Source organism: Calonectris borealis, chromosome 5 (genome assembly GCF_964195595.1).
Source record: "Calonectris borealis chromosome 5, bCalBor7.hap1.2, whole genome shotgun sequence".
NCBI lineage: Eukaryota > Metazoa > Chordata > Aves > Procellariiformes > Procellariidae > Calonectris > Calonectris borealis.
In genome coordinates, this window is record NC_134316.1 from 47,151,316 (window position 1) to 47,161,885 (window position 10,570).

Below are 10,570 nucleotides of genomic sequence, written 5' to 3' on the forward strand. Positions count from 1 at the left end.
GGACTGACACACAGCCCAGCTCATTGCCTAGGCAGGTGGGCAGACGGAAACTCGCTGGCGCCTGCATGCTGGAACCTCAGTACCAGCCTATTTCCAGATAACCATGGCACATTCCAGGAGCAGTCTGTGCTCAGTGGAAATCACACAGTGTTAACTCCGCCGTGAGACTGAGTGGCACTTCTGAGAGTGCAAAACAAACAAGGTCTTAGCCACAAGGAGCTTAAGATGACAAACTGACTGTCTGAACCCCATCACCTGCTCCCAGAGAAAGACGCAAAGTAAGTGATCTTGTTTTTCCAAAACGTCAAGCACTTGTAGTGCTGACTGAAGTTACACTGATCAGTATGCTCTCTCCTCTGCTGTCGGACTGCTTTCCCAGGGCCCCTCCATCAGGCCTGGGAAAACAGCGTGAGGGGGCAGTTGATGTACTGGTAGCGAGAGGTTTGTTCAAGCTTCATTATTAAAATCATAATTAAAACCTTGCCAGTGTATTTTTCAACCCAGTTTTGCTTTCCCAGGCTCAGCTGGGAAAACTGAAGCTAAATTGTTTATGAGCTGGTTTCTTTGTCAATATCAGCATTTCCCAATCATTCTCATCCAAGCAACAACGAACGTTTTGGAGAAAAAAATATCACAGGCCCTCATGCAGCTTTGCCATGGTAGTTGTTTTTTTTAATCAAGAACTAAGCTGCGTTTTGAATATTAATTTACAGACTTATTTTTCCCAACTTTGTTTTCATATTTACTTGATCACGTGGTAACATACACATATGTTTTTCTGAAGTGAAGAAGCATGTTTTGTCATCATTTCACATATGACCTTCTCATGTTTCTCAGACCCACAGACCACAAGACGGGAAGCAGGCTTCTAAGGCAAAAGACATGCTCTTCTTAAGATTATCCAACCCATGAACAACACTTCATGCCCATTGAGATACTCAAATAGGTAAACATAATTTTCCTAAATGCTTTCCTGCCCACCTCCCTCCTTCCTTGTCTTTGAAGTTGCAAGATTACACAAAAGAACTGGCAGTGGTGCCTAAAACCAAAACTCCAGAAGCAACGATTGAATGAACCCTTGGACTCTGCCCAGAAAAATCTCAATTAAGAGAATTCTTTGTAATAATTTTAATATTCAGCATTGAAGGGATACTTTTAAAGCAAAATGAACATATTTATGATAGCCATCTCCACTGCTAACAACAGGTAAAGCTGTATATTACTTAACTGAAAAAACCCAGAAAATATCCTGTCCACTGTTTGCTTTTTTCCCGTAAGTTTCCTAAAACGGAGCTTATGCCAAAACCCCGAGATTTCCAACGGCACATCCTTTGAGAAAGTTCTCAACGTTCGTATTTCCTCTGAAATTTGCAGCTGAGCTTTTTCTGTACTTCTTGAACCCTACATGGAAACAAACTTTGTTTCCCGCAATCTTTATGGCAATTTTCACTAAGGACAAGCAAAATGGAGGCCCCCATTTTACCAGAAACCCTGCAGTCCCTTTCCCCTACACGTTTAAATACGACAAGAGAGACAAATACAGAGGAACAGTTATCCCTGTTCACAAATAGGAAATGGAGGCACGAAGAATGAATGCTGAAGAAATACTAGAGGTCTGTGGCAGCTCCAGGACATGAGCTGGGAGATCCTGGATCCCAGACAAGTGCCATACTCATCCAAACATCTGTCCTCAAATGTTTTGACGCTTCTTGGCATTTGCATTTCTCTTATAAAGGGAGGAGGCTCAAATGCACTTTTAAAACTCCAGCTGACATTAAAATCCTGAAGCTATTTTTATTCTCGTAAGATTTTACAAAGCACCTTTCTCCTTTTAAAAAAAAGAAAGCTAACAAGCATAGCTTCAGGGTTTATTGTTCCTTGAGATGTTCCAATTAAATAACACTTCATTGGACAGTTAGAGTTCTTCATGATTTTTCTAACAAAGATATGGTACGTAGTTCACAGATATCCACAGAGAAAAGCAGTAACTGCCGGGGGCAGATGGAAGTGTTGAAAACTTCACTTCTGACAACAGTTAGATGGTCACCCTGCAATTTGTTTCAACACAGCCAGTTGTGTTGCCATAACTTGTTAAACATCTGCTAAAAACATATGGAATCCTCCTGGGGGATGTAAGTTGATGCCATTCATCAGACTATTTCACTGCTTCCCTTCTCTCCAAATAACTCCCTCCAGAGAGCCAACTGAAGCAAAGAATTCTAATGTCTATATGTAGAAAGAGATCCCTAGCCAGAAAAGTGGTGGTAGCTCCCCTTGAACCTGGGAGAAAGTCCTACACAAGCAAATTCTTCTGAAGCACATATAGAATCATAGAATCATAGAACAGTTTGGGTTGGAAGGCACCTTTAAAGGCCATCCAGTCCAACACCCCCCCGCAATGAGCAGGGACATCTTCAACTCGATCAGGTTGCTCAGAGCCCCGTCCAACCTGACCTTGAATGTTCCCAGGGATGGGGCATCCACCACCTCTCTGGGCAACCTGTGCCAGTGTCTCACCACCCTCATTGTAAAAAATTTCTTCCTTATATCTAGTCTGAATATAACATGGTTAAGGAGAAAAACAAAACAGCACATCATCAGAACTCCAGATCAGTCATTCCACTGGGCCCTGAGGTGAAAGGAGGTAGCATGGTGTCCTACGGCAAAACTATTCCCCATTCTGCAGAAGTTGTTTACGTGGGCACTACCAGGTTAGCTGAAATTATGACCTTTGGCATGGAAGGACCTAAAGTTTTTCCTGGTATCACATAAAATAGAATTTTATTAAATCCAGAAATTTGGACTCTCCGCTGTCTAAACACTGGGATAAACGCTCATGGCTGTGTAAAATGACCGCAAGAAGGCTGCAAAATGCAACCACGGTGTCAATGACTTGGAGCATTACGACTGGCGCTCAGTTTGTGTGGTGTACAGGTTGCTGGACATCACACATGATCCCAGAATTTTTCATGATCAAGTTCAGTGCCCTGAGTGGGGTGTAGTTTTTAAGATCTGGACCGATCTCCAGTGACAGATGGAGATGTCATACCCTAACAAGTCCATGAAGCAATGATTGGATGGTGATGCTACTCTAACCTCATTGGGATAGCTGTCGGAAAGTACACAGCTTTCTTTTGTTCCCAGAAGCTTCTCTGTTTTTTCTCAGTTATGCTACTTTCTTTAATAAAAGATAGTACTTCTCTGCAGACCTCTTTTTACTTGTCATTCGCCCCCCCTCCAAGCATGCACACAACCGGGGCAGAAACAAAACCGCAGAAGTTTTGCTTCAGTTTCCTCAGTCTCAAGAGTCCTTCTGTCCATATGTGCATGAGGCAGCCCTGCTCTTCTACCCGCAAAAGGGAATTTGTAGGTGAATAGAGCATCCATGCTGGGTATAGGAGCTGTGAAATTGCCGAATGCTGCGCGGTGGGATTGAAGCAGACTTGGTGCTAGGTTAAGATCAGTTATTTTTAAAAATGTAGGAATAAAACGAATGGTCCCTGTGAACCCTTCACCGGGCACTAATTAATCAGCCTCCCAGTTTTACAAGTGAGAGCAAAGGAATGCCAGGAATATGCAGGGATTTCCTCAAGTGGGCATCAGGATTAGAATTTAGGGCTCCTAACCTGTGATCAAACCACGTGATTGCACCTCTGTCAGCCACTTCAGACGTGATGTTTCTTTACCTGAAGATGAAAACCCTTTCACTGGCTGGACACTCATTAGTCGGAACGACTGTTGTACAAATATGGTTATTTTACAGCTTAAAAGTATGGATTCTTGTAGGCCACTGTGGAACACAGGTTGGAACTATGTGAGTCCCTTATCTGACTGATTCCTGCTGTGAATGTTTTAAACAACATTGTGAGTTACTAGCTGCTGTTTCCTATTAGGAAGAGATAAGCTGTGGATTATTAAAGGTTGGAGCCAACTTCCCCCCTGGTTTCACTAGACTGATTTCAATGAAATAATGCGAAGGACACATTTTCTTAGCTAACTAGCCCTTAGCCACCCACTGAGATTAACTTGTTGTACATACACCACAAAAGCTTACAAAGCAAGAGAAAAGAAGCATCTCCTTGCTTCCTTTTTTTCCGAGCTACCCCCAAAGAAGGATCCAGAATCTAGATTCTGTTTGAAAGGTCCCCAAGACACTCTTCCAGTCTACTAGAAGGTTGAATCCAGCAAACCCTTGAAACCCGAGAAGCCTGGAAAGCCTGGCAAAGGCTCTGAAGCTTCCTGCTCCTCCCTCCTGTTGTAACCAGTCCCTTTGCGCAGCCTTTCCTGCCATGTTTTGGCACTTGTGATCCTGGCTGTGATAAGAAATTGCAGAAGTGGCTGTGAAAGTTAAAAACATTAAGAAGAAAATGTTAACCGGACTTTTCTGAAATTGTGAAAAGTACAGCTGAGTCAAGACTAAGGAGTTTAGAGGGGAACAGGGGTTTGCCCAAACCACTTCTGCAGCACTGCTTTTAAGACAGTTTCAGTTGCTCTAGAAGAGGTGCAGAGGGGAAGAAGTGGTGCAAACCCTCAGGTTAGCTCCTTCTGGGCACTCTGCAATCCAGTCTGTACGTTTCCACCTTCCTCCTTCCCAGGATACGTCTCACAGCCTCCCTCCTGCTTTCATCGCCTCATCTTTTCTTCAGGCTTGTTTTCTCTCACTGTCTGCAGCCCTGATGTGTTCTCTGTAGGGCCTTCACTCCAATTCTTTACTTTCCCCCATGTATCCCTGTGTTAAGCCCTCACTCACTCACTGTCAGGTCTCTATGTTGTCTTCCAGGTGATCTCCTTTTGGTTCCACAGATAAAGACACAAAGCAGAGCGTGAATAGGGAAAGGAGGGTCAGAGACAGACAGAAGGGGCTTTTCTCTTTAACCTGACAGAATGGGGGCAAATACCTCTGTTGCAAGCAGAAGCAATAGCATGTGAGAAAGGATGAGAATGGAAACTCTGGCTTTCTTGGAAACAGCCACTGAAATGAAGCAATAGTTTTGGGAAGCCCAGGGTATTAATAGAGCAGCTGGTCCCCTTCCAACTGGGATTCGCTGTGTTCCAGGGCTATAATCAGGCAAATAGAGAATTTGCCAATCAAGGCTTTATTCAGTGTGCCAGGGAGCAGCCGTCCCTTCACCTGAGCTAGAAATGGCTTCACTAATGTGCAGCATGTGCATGAGTCACTAAAGAGCCTTCACCCTTCATCCATCAGAGAAGTGCAGTTGTGTGTGCAGCAGGACCGGCAGAGGCAAGGGGATGGCAAGCTATTAAGAATGAAGCCTAATGGCCCCTTGAGAGCATTGGGAATGGGGAAATAAAATAAAATTAAAAAAACCCTTCACCTGAATTTTAATCACACCCAAGGGAAGACATGAGATTTAATACAAAACATTACACAGCTGCTTTGCTACACGAGATTAACTTCATGTAACAGGATGAATAAAAATATTCCCACTCCAACTTTCTGAAACATTCTGCCCTGAGGCAGTGAGAGAAATGGCACAGAATGCAGAATGAGGCAGGGAGATGAGCTAGAGATGCTTTTAAGCTCTATGCGAGTCACCCATCCAAAGCTGGGCTCTGACACAAATCTCCTTCAGCATCTCAAATTAATAATTCATCCTTAGCTGGGCGATCATTACAAGATCTCTCTTTGTAGACAGACCGTCAGAGAGAACAAATATAAGAGTTAATGCCAGCTGGCAATACTGTGAATCTTTGAAAGCAACAGGCTATGACAGCACTTCTTAGGTTCTCCTAGTGCTATGCGTAGAGCCTGGGCATCTGCAAAAGACTGTAAATGTGCGTGTGTGAGGAGTGACCCACTTCTGCAGCTGGAAGTTGGAATGCCTCCCAGATGCACACATGACGTTTTGGCAACAGAGAAAGAGAGAAGTTCAAGGAAACCAGGAAGAGAGTTCAGAAGAGGAGTGTGAACGAAAGTAGCAAAGCAGCAAAACATCGAGTTCTAAACTGTTTGTAATCAGTCATCCAAGATGAGCTGCTATCAAGGTCACAGGAGATCTTTGTGGTAGAAATGAGGCAACTTCCCTCAGCCACCAAGAGAAGTTGTAAGCTCACATTGCAGCCTGTCAAAGTCAGCAGGGACTTAGTCATAAATTGATTTACAAGAATATCAGCTGGAGATATAACCTTTTTACTTTTCAAGCTGTAGAGTAAATGCATGTCCCTTGACAAGTAACTTTCCCTGGTAACCCCATCAACCATTATGAAGCAAGAGCGGTATTTCCTTAGTGCTCAGCACGACAGGCAGTGTGCAATTCACAAAATACACCTCCATCCATAGTCAACAATTTCTAAAATTAACTACTTCCTATTCCTAGTAAACGTTATCAGAAACATCCAACTGGTCATTGTGCATATTTTGCACTTATCTTTTCGGGGCAGCAGTCACGTTAGGTCCTGGAAATTAAGCAGCTTCTAGCACTGACTAGGCCTTGGACAATAAACCCAGATCTCAACAATTGCTATGAGTCAGATGTGATTTTCTTCTTTTACGCCAGATGAGAATTCACAACTTCAGTGTGATGCCAGTCATAGAAATAAGCAAAGCAGGGAGTTGCCTAGGACAGCCGCGTTCTCAGGGACAGCGTGCTGCCTACTTCGTCTCTGCGGGAGCTCTGGAAAGGCAGGCTAGCGGTGGCTGCGGCCGCTCAGACACTCAGGGCTATGCGGAAAAGATGCAGCAGTCACTTACCTGATCTGTCCCAGGTGTCTGGCAGCAGTCGTTGTAGCAATCCCAGTCCCCCAGTGCTCTCCTCTTCAGCCTGCAATTACGGTTGCACCCCTTCCCGCTACTCTTCTCTTGCCCGTGGAAAAAGGAGTCTTGCGCCCGTCCCTCATCTTGGGGGCTGAAAAATTCAACTTTGTTGATGCTGTTGAGAAGCCTTGAGTCACCCCCAGGCACTGGTGATGCTCTGCAGCTGGAGGTGTTCTGAGTGAGATGTAAATCAAGATACACGGTCATAAAGCAGCTAGTGACAAGTCTTGGAGGCAAAAAAAGGTGTTATCTTTAGTAACCAGGCCAAATGCCAGCTCCAGCTAAGATAACAGACATTCTACTGACTTCCTGCCATTTTCCTTCAGTGAAATATTATCCTCTTTCCTTCCTGCCAGAGTGTCATTTAACACTGCTTTGCCAGTCTACCGTGATTCACTCAAAGGAAGCTGCATTTCAGTAAAGACTCCAGTAACTCCACTACATTAGAGATGCGTCCAAACTGTGAGATTCAGAATGAGATTTGTATAGATATTCAAGAGGCTGCATGAATTCAGTGGTTTAGTTTAATTTTGGTCAGTGAAATTAGCAATAATCCTTTATTGTAGGAAAAACCGGTTAAATACATGGATGACATGAGCATTCCTGTCTGTATCCAGAGAGTACTAAAATCATTTCTTCAGAACAACAGTAAGACCCTCTTCCTATAGCACCCTGATCTCGGATGCCAGCAGCCACTAATCCTATCACCTGGAAACAACTGCTGCTCCTAGAGACTGCACTGAAGTGGTCTCCAAACAGCAGGTACCAGCCAGTTTCCATTATCTTTCATCATGATAGCTTCTGCGCCATATCTATACCAATGTTTGCTGCACATAGTGCAGTTCTGCCTCAACAATGCCTTGCAGACACCATCAGGTGATAAAATGCTTTGTCATAACGTATCACTTGAACCCAAGATAAAACTACACCAAAGCAATTTATCCCTACCTGTATATTTGCACTGGAATATGCCAGTGTACCTGAGGAAGATGGAACAGCTCCCAAAGTAGGCAAGAGGAACTGTTGTTTTTCTGTTCACAATGGGTTTCCTCATCAATCAGGCATGTTCATTAAAGCTTGCTTCCTTTAGCAGGATCACTATAAAGGGCACTTATAGAGGAGGAAAAGCAGTACAGACCTACGACTTGCCATCTTCCAGGATTTGTCCTGAAGATTAATTGAATCCATCACTTTACTGAGGCTGAGTCCCCACTGAATGGGTGACCAACATCTTCAAGGTCTAGTGTGACTTGACAATAACAAGACGTCCTCTCTACACAGGTAAGGCCGTTGTCTTTCACAGGAGCATTAGGTACCGAGCACAAATCACAGCCCAGGGAGGAAAGGCATAGCTATTCACTGAAATTCAGGTAGTGTCAGAGCCTCAGGATCCGTAAGGCCAGCCCTGCTGTAGCTAACAGGCAATTTCTCCATCAAGTGTCACACTGTTCGCATGTTCCTGCTTCTCCCTTTCCTCCCAGAGCGCTGATAGTGGTGTTGGTGGGGTGGGACTGCAGCTGTTCTCTGACACGAGGTGTGCCAGGCAGTGGGATACTGCTCGCAGCTCCAGAAGCTGTCAAAGCCATCATGGATTTATATTCTGGGGAAGTAATTAGGGACTCCCCGTTGCTCCTCCACTCGCCTCCCGTTTGTAGGGCAATCACATCAGACTACAGTCATGCTCAGTCAACACTGCCAGCCTCCCCTGAAGCCAGTGGGGACTATTAAGAGGGGTTACTGGGGCAGATGGAATATTCCCCACTAGAACACACATGCAGAGCTATAGATTTTGCCTTTGAACATAGCCTGTGGCAATTTCCAGCAGATAAATGAAAGCTGCTATTCTCATCGATTTTTTTTATAATTATTTGCATCGCCTCTTTCTTCTAGTCATAGTGATCCTATCTTCAGTCTGCGGTAGAGACACTCATTCGTTTTTTATCTTCCCTATTTGCCTGATTTTTTCCGTTCATTGGCTCACTCTCTCCACAACTAGTGCAGGGATACAGAGCCTTTGTGCTAAGGGAGCCTGGAAGGGGAGCTGCTGCTGCTGCTCACCAGACTCCTTTTGATAAGGTTTGCAAGGCGAAAGGACTGGCTCTGAAATGGTTCAGCAGTTTTCTTCAGCTAGCTTTGGTCCTTCCCTCACCACCACCAAACTGGACTAGCAGCTCAGAGACACAGCCTGAGCTCGTTTTATGCTCCTGCACCAGGCAAAAGCCTTTACGACGCAGTGAGTTTCTTGGGCAGTGGGCTTCCCACTGTCACGTGAGGCTCACTGGGAGATCAGGACCCGTGAGTTTTGCCAGGATGAAAAGACAAGCTCTTGCAGTTTCCTGCCTAATAGCGGATCCCTCCGGCAGAGTCCTTGCCCTCCCCCCTCCCCCCCCGGGTGAACTGCCATTGACCCAGCGAATTCAATTAGTATGGTTCTTCCTTTATCAAACAAACCCCACATGGCCCAAACCAAACATGGTGTATTTGAAAACAAATGGATTGAAACGGCCCTAATCTACTCAGACACTATCCTCTGCATATGTTCCCTCCGATTCAGCCTACCCACAAATACAATCAGGGAATCATCAGGATCCCATCTGGTCTGCGAGGGGAGAGGGGAGACTGACGCCCTGCAGAACAGAGAGTACCAGTGACTGGGGCCTGTATCAAACGCACCGTTACAGTGCCTCGACAGTGCTTTTTGGGCCAGTTTTCTGCCTGTCCCCGCTGTTGAGCCCTTAGGGAAAGCGGGAGGGTGCCTCGGTTGGAGTCCTAGGGAAGAAAGCTTGTGTGACCTTGACTCGTACCATTTTCCCAAGCCCAGCGATGCACAGTACCATCACATGCAGTCTGGACAAACCACACTAGCTAAAGCACTTCTGTAAGCCACCACAGCAGAAACCACAGCACCTTGCCTGGAGGGCTCTGAATCACTTCAGCTACTCCATACGTGAAGATTTTTCCTGTATACAGGAAAGTTGTCAGCGCTCCCATTTATGGGGCCCACTGATCAGCTACATCTGTCCTAGGATGCATGCCAGCAAGAAGAAATCCCACGTCAAAGGGGGACTCCCTACCTGACTTGCCCAAAGGAAGAATGCAGCTATGACGATGCGAAGGGAGCAATCTTGCTGGCAGATCGGCACAGCCACAGATGCTGCACCTATGATTGCCATCACAGACAGCACAGACTTGTTTGGGAACCCTCCTCTAACACCGTGCACCAAGGAGCGAGTCGAGGTTGTCAGAAATTGCTGGACACTCCTGAAATCTTGTCCTGGTTTCGGCTGGGACAGAGTTAATTTTCTTCATAGTAGTTGGTGTAGTGCTGTGTTTTGGATTTAGGATGAGAATAGTGTTGATAACACACTGATGGTTTAGTTGTTGCTAAGTAGTGCTTACCTGAGTCAAGGACTTTCCAGCTTCCCATGCTCTGCCAGGTGCACAAGAAGCTGGGAGGGAGCATAGCCAGGACAGCTGACCCAACTGGCCAATGGGGTATTCCATACCATATGACGTCATGCTCCGCATATAAAGCTGGGGGAAGAAGAAGGAAGGGGGGGACGTTCAGAGTGATGGTGTTTGTCTTCCCGAGTCACCGTTACGCGTGATGGAGCCCTGCTGTCCTGGGGATGGCTGAACACCTGCCTGCGATGGGAAGTGGTGAACGGATTCCTTGTTTGGCTTTGCTTGTGCGCGGCTTTTGCTTTCCCTATTAAACTGTCTTTATCCCAACCCACGAGTTTTCTCACTTTTACCCTTCCGATTCTCTCCCCGGTCCCACCGGGGGGCAGTGAG

General features: G+C 45.6%; 1 protein-coding gene across 1 annotated transcript in view; it reads right to left on the reverse strand.

Annotated features, from left to right (window-relative positions):
- The window catches only part of TSPAN18 (tetraspanin 18), a 135,470-nt gene extending 128,526 nt beyond the window's left edge, over positions 1 to 6,944 (reverse strand). Inside the window, exon 1 of the mRNA XM_075152340.1 lies at positions 6,713 to 6,944. The gene's annotated coding sequence lies outside the window, so the exon portion shown is untranslated. The remainder of the gene's footprint in view (positions 1 to 6,712) is intronic.
- Positions 6,945 to 10,570: the final 3,626 nt, after the last annotated feature.